The sequence below is a fragment of the Xiphophorus hellerii genome, chromosome 20 (genome assembly GCF_003331165.1).
Source record: "Xiphophorus hellerii strain 12219 chromosome 20, Xiphophorus_hellerii-4.1, whole genome shotgun sequence".
In the NCBI taxonomy this organism is placed as follows: Eukaryota; Metazoa; Chordata; class Actinopteri; order Cyprinodontiformes; family Poeciliidae; genus Xiphophorus; species Xiphophorus hellerii.
Window position 1 is genome coordinate 27372582 of NC_045691.1, and position 11639 is coordinate 27384220.

An 11639-nucleotide genomic window follows, 5' to 3' on the forward strand; every position below is an offset into this window, starting at 1 on the left:
TGGTTACTGAAGGGAGATTGTCACTGAAACCATTTATACTTGCAATGAACCAACTGTTTGTTCAGCCATGTTCTGTTTATGCTCTGCAGCAAAGAAAGGTACATCACTATACCCGATGAAGACAATTTGTGATAGGCACTAGCACCTCCCAACCTCGCTAGGGACAATGGTGTACAGAAGATGGATGGATGGATGGATGGATGAATGGATGGATATCCCCTCTTAGAACCCACAAATACCATTGAACCAAAGTAGCTGCAGTTTATTTAACAAGCCAAAAAAAACGTTTTTTCCCCCTCACTTTCTGACATTAAATCACACTGAGCTTTTTTTAACAATTGGATAACCAGGTTCGTTTTTCCATGGTGAGCTGAGCTGATGACCACTGCAAAGCACTGACTGTTGTCTTCAACCTTCTCTGTAAATAATTTGACTTGATGCTCAATCATTCTCCATTTAATGTTTTTCCCAAGCTTAAACTTTTTGGTTAATGTCTTGAGATGTTTGCAGATTCCTCCATTTTTCTCCAAATGTATCAAGGGTTCTTTGTGACTACATACCTACATTTTAGTTTCATTGGATAAAAAAGGTCTTTGTCACCAATTGCATTTGCAAACTGTAATTTAGCTTTTTTTATGTTGATTGTGGAACATTGGATACTTCCTCTCTGAATGGCTTTTCAGCCATATTAAGTATTAGGACTTAAGAATATTTGTTTGAACTGATGAATGTGGCAACTTCAGACAGAAATTGTGTTAAGAGTTGTTGCCCTTAAATACATCTATACCTGTTCATTTACTGAACTGAAAGTTGTGAATTAGTTTACGAAGCCACAACAATTTTATTCAAACGTCTAACTTTGAAGAAAAGCAATTTGCAAACATCCACCTTTTCAATATTCTGCCATTTATTAGACATGTTTTTGCTATTCCCAACTGACATACACATGATTTAATGTTATATCGTGGGGATTGCCATACTTTCGATTTCTGAGTTCATTCAAAACAGATCCAAGAACAGTGTTGGATCTTTTTTCCTTGGTGTCTATGTGCTGGCCAAGTGATTGATTGGGCGATCTGTCCGGAGTGTGCCAGGCCTCTTTCCCGTTGGCTGCAGGGACAGGCTCTGACTCGAAATAGTCCTTAAAAAGTGTTCAGCTTTCGCAGAAAGTCAAGTTATTTGAAGTTATATTAAAATTTCTGCTGAATTTGGTTTGTTTTAGAAATTAGAATTTACATCTGGGAATGATGTCCTATTTGAGTGCAGCTCAGTTGCAAGTCATAGAATCAGAGGAATTTAGTCCTTGTTGTGATGGTAACTACTATTATTATTACAAACTAAAAACTACATATTTCTTTATATTCTGCAGATTCAACAGTAAAGGAAAATGTTCAGACAGGTGTGGTTCAGTACTGTGTCATATCTATGAGACACAAACCATCAGAAGTGTGTAAATGTTTTATTCCCACAACTTTGTTGCGCTAAATCTGTATCATCAAAAGTTGGACCAATGACTTTTCTTCAGGCATTTGACACTAAAGTGGTTGTTCAGATTTTTTCCTATGACCTCTGTGTTCTTTTTCTAATATCTAAGCATTCAGTCATTTTGGCCCTAGTTTTTCTGTTATTGTTGTCCTCAGTAATCCCTCACCTGTTCTCCGGGATAGAGATATACCGTATATATTTTTAAATCAGACAGATGCTCATCCAGTTACGTGCCTTGCTTTGCTTCCTATTGATTCTTCCAGCGTTGTTATGCTTGCCTGTTTTCCTGTTCCTGTGCTACCCTTGTTTGAACTTTATTTTGCTTCAGATATTTGGTTTAAGTTCTGTTTTATTTATTAAGCACATTCCTCTTGCTTCCTGCTTGTCTGCATCCTGGGCGTTTGAGTCCCTAACATATCATCCCCATAAGTCCTAAACTCTGAACTTTTCAAGCCTACTTATCCAGCTAAAATGTAAGTCACCTAAGCAACCCAATGTGTCTTAGCTGTGTTTGTGCTTTGTTCCGGTCCAGTTTGCACAATTAGATGTTGTTCGCTGTCACTGAGTACATGCATTTAAACTCTTACAAAAAGGTACTGAGACTTTTCATGTCAACTAATATGATCTGCCATTGCCTCCATTATTTAATCAGAATAATAGCAAAAACACACCTTTTAATCAGATAATTTCTGATTCTCTGAGATCCTTTGAGTGAACATACTCTAACCTTTACCTTGTTTCAGTTTTGTTGTTGGTGTCCCCCTTACTAGAGCTTTTCTTTGGTAACTTCTTCTTTATAAAGAGTTTAGAAGACCGAGAACAAACCAAAAAAAAACATTAATGAATGAAATACTTAAAGAAAATCTAAACTATTTGTATTTTTTAAAATCAAAGGTAAATCTTGAGTGTTTTGTATTACTTCCCATTCCAAAGACTGTTGCACCAATTCTGTTTGTTTCTTCACTTAAATATACTTTGTTTCTAAAATTCTTTAAAAGTTATAGATGCAGTATTACCTTTTAACCTGATATACTTTTCATATTATTTGATATATATTTTTACAACTGGTCAATTCTGTTTTGATCATATATATAGAGAAATGTGGTATTGAACTCTATCGTAGTCCTCTTCGTCCAAATGTCCTGGGAGTGTTAACAGCCCCATATTCAGTCATGAACTCTGGACAGCAAAGGAAATAAGTTACAAGATTTTAGTGTTTGGAGTGGGTCAGAAATTCGGTGCCGGTGATGCACTGGGACCTGACGGGTCTCAGCAGGTGACATTTTGTGTCTCGGGTGAGTTCGAGATGGAGGAGTAATTGAGCAATAGATGGCTCGACTGCTGGAGACGATGGTAGCCATGAAAATGTTCCCGCACAGACCAATAAAAATGTCCTCTACTTCTTGCTGTAATTGGACCGGGGACAGTGGGGGTTGGTCTGTAGCCTGAGGAGACCACCTTTAGAAATGCTTTGTTCAATACACTCCTATTAGACTGATGAGACATGGGACTCAGTGGAAGAAAGACATGTCTCAAAAGAACAAGAGTAATGCTGATGAGAAGAAAAGCCTGGGAAAAAAAAAAAACTGTTGCCAGACTGGAAAGGTAGCAACATGTAATCACAGAACTCTTCCAGAAACTGACTGTGTGTCTACTGCTCACAAAGGTCAGAGTGCATTCAGAAAAATAACAGAGGATTTTTAATAGACAAGCCAGTGTTACCTACAATCTAATGAGAAGAAAATTACAGCATATGCAGATTTGCGGTTTTTCCTAGTGCATCACATGATGTTCGTACCAAAAAGACATGAATAGACAAATTCCCACTATGAATTTTTATCTGCTAAAAAAAAAAAGATTATTACGTAAAAATGTTAAACAACTTAAAATCTGTCATTAATTTATTGAAATAAACACCACAATGCCATGTGTTGACCATCTGACCACATCATCTACAGATGGTTTTTGTCTGTTTTCTTGTTTGCAAACTACAATTTCAAAAGTTAAGTGTGACATAAAATTCTTCCTTTTTTTTTTTTTTTTACCCCTCCAGGGGGTCTTTTGTGGGCTCTAGTGTCCCTTATATGATAGTAGGCTGACAGGAAACAGGGAAGGAGAGGGGGGAAGACATGCGGCAAATGTCGTAGGGGTCCGGGAGTCGAACCCGCGACGGCCGCGTCGAGGACTCAAGGCCTCCAAATACGGGTCGCGCTACGCCCTACGCCACCACGGCACGCCCATTCTTCCTTTTTTTGACGCATGAGACCAATACAAGCCACAACAGGTCAAACCCTGGCAGGCTTTTTTAGTAGTTTGGCTTGAAATGTGGTAACTATATTCACGTATGTTGGTCATGATGATTCAGGATGCTGCATCCTCTTGTTGCACCAATTAAAAAAAGATCAATCATGTCCGCATGATTAATTATTTCAATAATTATTCTTCACAGTTCTTCTTGACATTGTGGTTTTGATATAAGCGAACTACTGTACCATGCATTTGCTTCTCCTTTGTTCAATCGAGGCAGTTTCTGTTATTCCAGGTGTTTTTCTACCATTTTTTTCATTCATATTTCATGCTAAAAAGCACAGCTGTTATTCTGACCCTTCTCCTGAAACCATGCAGGTCCGAATCTATACTCCCAATAAGGTCACACCCTGTTGTATGACGTCAAAACTCTCTAAAGACAACAATAATAAACTAATCAACCAGATGTTACAGTCAGCTAACATGGAATGGTTTCAGCAGGAATTTTAGTAGAATGATTTCTCAACTCTCTTTGTAGCTGTTGAGCTACACATTCGGAAGAAACAGCGAATACAGTTTACTGTTGCTGCTAATAAGTTTGTGGCATGACCAGGGACAAAATGCCTGTGGCTCAAATCCTCTGTGACAGAAATGACACGGATGAGAACTGGTTGTAAAACATGCATACTGTAGCTCTCATGCTAAACAAAACACGGTATGGTATTTAATATGAGCTGCAGCTTTGTTTCCTTTTTAAGTTAATTGTAGCAAAATTGGCTTAAAAAGGAGCTTGTATCCCTGCCATTTGATGGTTTGGTCTCTTTTTTTGCCACTTCTGTGAGCACAGTAATCATTTTTGAAATTTCTTTTTCTGTTTTCCTGTTTCTGTTCTAGGTGCTGTGGAGGACAAAGCATAAAAAAGCTACGTGGAACATTCTGTCAAGGCTTCTCTCAAATGCAGGAACTGAATAAATAAACTGGAAAAGAGTGAATAGGAAACGGTGATTCAGGGAGAAGCTTGTTAATCAGTGAGTATGTGGTGGAATAAACAGATGAAACATGCTACGCATATAAATAATATAACAATTATATTAGTTATTTCCACTTAAATAACTAATATATAAATGTTAGTTTTGATTTATACTTTTATTCTTTGACAGTTTTTCATTGAAACAGAAGGGGCTTCCTAACTTTGGAACATAATTGTTTTTTTGTTTGTTTTTTCAATAATAAAACTGGAAAATTGCCTTTTCAAATAGTAAGAAGAAACTAGATGGCAATATTACATAAGTGGGTAGTTCTATTAATAAATTAATATAAAAATCATGGAATTTATTATTCTCCTTTAATTAAATAATGTGTGTAGAATATTTCAGTGGAGACAACCAGTTTTCACACCTTCCTTGTGTTTATAGTTTAATTATTCCACCGTTTCAACAATCATGTAACTTTGACAACAAAAAATTTTTGTAGCTTAATGCATTTCCTGTTTATTTGCATTTATCACCAATTTAGCACTTCAGATTTAAGTTAGAAAGACTTTCTTGAAAACATGATTGTAGTTTTGTTAAAGCACTAATGGATCACTATGTGGAACATGGTGATTGGTTGCCCAGTGGGACCAACAACAGAACTTGGTAGGCGATCTTTATTGCATTTGCTTGAAATGTGAAAACTGTACTTTTTGGTAAAACTCTATTCAAAATGATTCATGATGCTGCATCTACTAGATGCACTAACTGTAATGATAGACTGTCTTAACAGGTAATCCAGTTGTAAGAATCAGCAATTTGTCTTACTGTAGAATACGCTTTGATCAGATTAAATTAGATTAGATAGATTTATTAGCATGGTATGTATAAAACAGCACAATCAATAGTTGTCAACACAGCAAAGCAAAAAAAAAAAATGTAGGCTTAAAATAATTTAAATAACTTTTTAAATATTAATAAAGTACACAGTGTGTTCAGTCTGTGCAGTTGTTAGTTGTGACATTCACAGTCCATAATAGTCGTCTTTAGGGACCCCCATGTTTCCCACTGATTCTTTCACAATATTTTCAGGTGTTTCCTCCTCTTCTGTCTGCTAGAGGCCCAGCCGATGTCATTTCACATCTTTTCCCCCATTTTTCCTGTCGTTATGGGTCTTCATGTCTTTCTTCATCACATTTTAGGTGAAAAAGAAAATGTATCTGCACCAGCTGTCCCATAAGACTGGATAAAAAAGACTAACTGTAGTCAGGAGATTTTGCCTAAGGGAATTGTAATAAAGTCATCTGAGGAATCGTTTTAGCCAAACTTAGCACGTTTTAGCTAGATTACATGAATATTAAACCACCAAGGCTATACTGCAAATTCAGTCATCAAACGCTTGCATTACTCTATGGGTCTTGCAGCTGACATGAATGCATGAATTCGGTTTCATATTTCAAATTATACAATAATTCTGCAAATTGTTTGTGTTAACTATCTACAATTAGCTATACTTTTATGCTGAACCACTAGCATCATTTTACAAATAAATTCTTACTTATAGCCAATTATGTTAGCTTTGATTAAACCATACCAACAGCTAAAAAAGTTAGTAATCAGGTGTCACACCACACTGAGCCAACATAGAACAACAGAAAGATATATGCTATAACACTGGTTATTTTTAGAGTTTTTGGCAGCTAAGTGCTCCACTGTGTTCTCTGTCTTGTAGCTAACTCTGTTTCTCTGATGTTTTGTTCTAGGCAGGTTGTAAGGTGTCAGTTCAGGGAAGAGAACGGAAGGCTGAAAGCAGCGACTGGAAGTGGGTGTGAACAAAAGTGTTCTCATAAAACTAAAAGCTGGCTGTTGTTAAAACTGCAAAAGCAGCCTCACCGTTCTGTCAGAGGACTACAAGAGATGGATTTGCATTGGTAATCTTAAAAAAAGCATAAAATCCCAAAACAAGGTAGAAAGGTAAAAATATTACGCAAAGAATCTTGAGAAGGCATCAAAACACTTCACACAAACAGAAAAATTGTGAGTATTGTAGTGAAGCAGAATTTTTTTAACTTGTACTTTGATGTACTGGATGCACAGTTGAAACCAGAAGTTTACTTACACTGAATAAAAAGACACATCCACCCTTTTTCTCACTGTATGAAGTTAATCGGACAAAACTGTTCTTGTTTGAGGTCCTTCCACAAGTTTCTCACGATACACAATTTTTAGAAAAATTCTTACTTACTCTTCCTGACAGACCTGGTGCAACTGAGTCGGCCACTTCGCTCCCAGGCGCCTCTTCAGATTGGTCCACAGTTCTCTATAGGATTGATACCAGGGTTAGCGTTTAATATTTCCACACAATGTTCTTTCCTCGTGATGCCATTTGTTCCTCCGGCAGCAAAACAGCCTCACGGCATGATGCTGCCGCATCAATACTTAAAGCTGGGATGATGTTGCCAGATTTAAAAACACACCGCTTATTCCTCTAAATCTAATGATTGTGATTATGACAAGTCCACTTTAGTTTCATTCAACCAGAGCCTACGTCTACAGAAATGAAATGGAGATGACTGATTATTTCTCCCATTATTGTGTCATTTAGCAAATAGACATAAGTTTGATAATTCTACCTGACCTAAAGCAAAAAATGTTTGGTTTGATTTAACTTCAGACTCTGACTGAGAAAAAAATGTGCATGTGTGTATTAATTTGGTCAATAAAATGTTCTGGTTTCAACTGTGTATTTCATTCCATAGTATGATCTCACAAATCCAGCTGTCTCATAAGGTGACTAATCACTAAATCCTCACAAGCTTAACCAACTTCACAGCTTTAGTGCTTAAAGGGGGGTATGATGGATTTTCCAAGAGCATAGTGACATTTTATAGCCAATCAAGTAATTGTGTTATCTTCGTTTTTTTATAAGAATGCTTTATATATCATACATGCGATGTGCAATGTGACGTGGATGTACCACCTGCCAAAATGCTCTCAAAAAACAACCAATTTTGCAAGGTGGGAAGAAGATTCTTGCTTCACATCAGGCCCAACGTTCCTTTGATGAATAGGTAACAGAATGCTTTAGTGTTGGACAATCCATTCCCACAGCCATGTGAGAAAAATTGACAAAAAGCTTTCCTGTCTGTCAACACTCACAAGGTCCCTTTTGAGTGCGAGTCCAATTCGCCATCAGAGAGAACATTCAATGTCTGTGTGTGTCTTTTAAAAAACGAAAGCTAGAGGACCTGGATAGTGCAGGAAAATACTCTTTCTGCACTAAAAAAATCAACAGACAAATGTCTTGGTTTCTTTAAACTTTTTTTTTATTTGTATGTATGCATGAGCCATTGCTTTGTATGAATATTTTGCAACTATAATTTTAGCCTGTTTTCTCAAAGGTTTCTTGAGTCTTTCGTCTGTTTTGTTGTATTTTATGTCTTAATAGATTTATTTATTTTTACTCCTAAGATATGTGGTTTGACCTCAGCTTTCAGTTTTTCTTCTCTTGTCCAACTGCATTAAAACACTCTGAATAAACATTCACTGAATCACACTGTGCATCAATAAAGCGGTGGGTGTGCGTGGGATTGCTTCCAAATATTGTGGGAGTGACAAAAACAAAAAGCAGAAAGAGGAGATTGTTTTCAGAAATCTAGCGGGTGGGAGCTAGATTGAAAAAAAAAAACAGTCTTGAGCTCTACTTCAAAAATCTCAAAGAATGTTTATAAAACTTCCCATTCAGTGTAGACTTATCAGTTTCAGATTTTGATATCTAAGCAGATGTACAAAAGTACCGTTCACATTTGTTAAAAACTGGGAAATACTGCCAACAGGAAGCTGCAAAACAAATGTGAGCTTTAGCTGTTAGCAAAGTTAGCATTTTTGACACATTTTTAGCTATGATCATATTACTTCCTGAATGTTCCAGCTTGTGAAAACATTATATTTACTTTTATTGCATCCATTTTTATTGGACAAATTAGTTGAGTAAAAACAGTTCTGATCCAGTGCTGACCTTGCCCACGCGTCACCGAGAGCTGGGTGATGTTTAACTTATGAAGTTGCTAGGAGGAAAACCATACGACAAAAGTAATAGAGATATAGAAGAAAAAAGAGAGAGAGAGGACCGAGAGACACCCGAGGCAGATATGAAGCGAAAAAATCCAAGGCAATACCTCTCAAACCGCATTTAAACATTCATCCAGCTACTCTCCTCTGTTGAGTTTGTGCCTTAGCGCTAGTTCTTGGGCGTTAAGCCAGCCGTGTGCCTCTCAAGGTAAGGGAGTGAATAGAGAAGTACAAGCTTTGGCTGACGCTGAGGAGGGACAGAGTCTACCTGCTGACCTTCCTTACACCAGCTTTACTTCAGCAGGAGAGGAGTGTTTCATAAATGGATTATTCCACTCAGTCACCTTTGACCTGCAGCAGCTTCAGTAGGCTGTCCATCACTTACAGAGGAGCTGAACGAGTTGCAGAGGGGGGGATAAGAAAGGAGGTGGTTTCCACCTGTGGTAGGATATTAAGCCGACTGTGGTGAGATGGGGAGGAAAAGAAAGATTGACAACACAGCTGTCAGAAACTGCAGCTGCTACCATGTGTGCTGGTGACTCAGTAGATCGGAGTAATATGAAAGGGACTGAAATGACCTTGTTTCTCAACCACAAGGCACAGGTGTTCAACATTTTCTCTGCTGACAATTATAATCTGCCAAAAGTGGCAGTGAAGCCCCATGAAAAGTCAGCGAATGCCAAATACCCAGCGTTCCACCCACAAAAGACTATATTTGGAGCTGAAAATTAGATGAAAAGGACCTTCCAGGTCTTTATTGAAAGGGACAAGGGATGGCAGAGTCATATCCGAGAGCATCATTACGGAGAGCACATCTGTTAGATGACTCACTGAATCCAGAGAATCACAACTGCAATTTAATATCGCAAGTAAGTACGGCTGCAAGGAGAGTGCAGCAAACATAATTCTCTTTTAACGTCCCTTCATTCAATACATCTATATTCAGGTTTAATTTAAACGGCACTAAATCACAAAAAATGTAATCGCAGAACTCATATTAAATACACAGAAAGGTCAGTGAAACACAAGACTCTCCCCTGAATCTGAGGAAAACATACCGATGAAATCCATCATGTTAGGCTACAAAACGTCTACAGAGCCTCAGTGTTATTTCATTACTATTTAAACTATTTATCTTAAGTAAAAGACAAACACAAGATAGTCTGCACATATTAACTGGTAGGGAAAATATTGTAAAAAAAGACGATAATTTGGCAATGTATATATATCCAGCCACCTCTATTCTAATTAAATTCCAGTGCAATAAATTCCCTTCAAATGTCACCCAGTTAGTAAATAGAGTTCACTTGGGTTTATCTTAATCTCACTGTGAATACAAATGTTCTGACAAGGTCTCAAAGATTTGTTAGAAAATCCTGAGGAACTGATGGCACCATTCAGACCAAGGATCACGCCAGGAATACACAAAGTGAAGAAGATGGAGGTCGTGCTATTGTAAGACCTATCACTGTTTAAGCTATCAGTTGAAGATGGAAAGAGTGTGCGGTGACCTACTGAGACATGCCTAAACTGTCCAGCTAAACTGCAGTCAAGAATAGCAAAAGTCACACAAGCAGCTAAAAAGGCCATGGAAACTCTGGAGGAGCTGCAGAGATCCAAAGTTCAGGTGGGAGAATCTGTTCTTGGAAAAACTATTAGCTGTGCATGCCACAAGTCTGGCCTTTGCAGAGTAGTGAAAAGACGATGTCCCATGTTGAAGAAAATATCTAAGTCCTATTTACAGTTTGCCATGTTGGGGACAAGTAATCATCTGGCTTTAAGGTGATCTGATCAGATGCGCCATGGTTGCAACATCATGATGTAGGAAGATTTTCTTCAGTAGCAAGATTTAGAAATTGATGTTCATGAATGTCCCACACACATCAAGACTGAGTCTGAGCTACTTACAAAGAAGAATAGGCAAAATGTTCAGTCACTAAGCTGTGTCAACGCATCAACTCAGGGGCTGAATGCAAATTCTTGCCACACTTTTCAGATTTTTATTGGCAAAACATTTGAGAAGAATGTAGAATTGTCCATCCATGTAACAGCTACGCACAACTTTTTGTCAGTCAATAACAAAAAGTCCAAATAACATACCTTGAGGCTTGTGGTTGTAACATGACAAAATGTAGATATGTTCAACAGACATGAACACTTAGGTCTGGCACCATATGCATGCACTGAATGATGATACAAGCATTTTTGTTGTCCTGAACAATCCCCCTTCCTAAGGCCCATACCTGTATCTTTGGCCGTGACTGACAGTTGATGCTTCGGATGACGGCGAGCCAGTGAGCTGTAACAAGTCACTCCAGCAAAACACAATCTCCTACAAGTCTCAAAGGAAAGCTCTGTGAGGGAGGCATCCAATTCTGCCTTCCTTTCAGCTATCATCCGCCAGGCATGCAGGAATGAAAGAAGCAGGATTGAGAGGAGGGTGAAGCAATAGAAATTGAGACGTATGGTGGAACGATGGCGGGGCACAAGGAGATAGCAGGCAAGGAGGAATACATGAGGTATTGTAAAGCAGAAGGCGGAAAGATAGAGAAAGGCCACGAGAGAAAGGGGGATTTTCTTCTCTTCACTTCTCTCCATTCTGTTTCCCTCTGGCAATATGGTGCTTATTTACTGCGGCCTCTCCTCTCCCAGTGGAATGGGAGGGAAATGGGCTCTTAACTGGGTTTCCATACATCACCCGCTGACACTGATGCTTGTAGTTTTGGAATGCCCGCATCTGATGTTTCTTTTTAAAATCAATTATTTACAGAGTATCCTTGAGTTCCTACAGTTTATCTCGGCTAATTGCAGTACATCACCTTGATTGTATATCAAATTCTTCATGGGAGAAATGTTGTGCATGTT

General features: G+C 38.1%; 1 protein-coding gene across 1 annotated transcript in view; it reads right to left on the reverse strand.

The window, feature by feature from the left end:
• tafa1b (TAFA chemokine like family member 1b) overlaps positions 1 to 11296 on the reverse strand; it is a 175970-nt gene extending 164674 nt beyond the window's left edge. Inside the window, exons 1-2 of the mRNA XM_032548816.1 lie at positions 11018 to 11296; positions 6949 to 7023 (exon numbers count right to left, since the gene is read on the reverse strand). The gene's annotated coding sequence lies outside the window, so the exon portion shown is untranslated. The remainder of the gene's footprint in view (positions 1 to 6948; positions 7024 to 11017) is intronic.
• Positions 11297 to 11639: the final 343 nt, after the last annotated feature.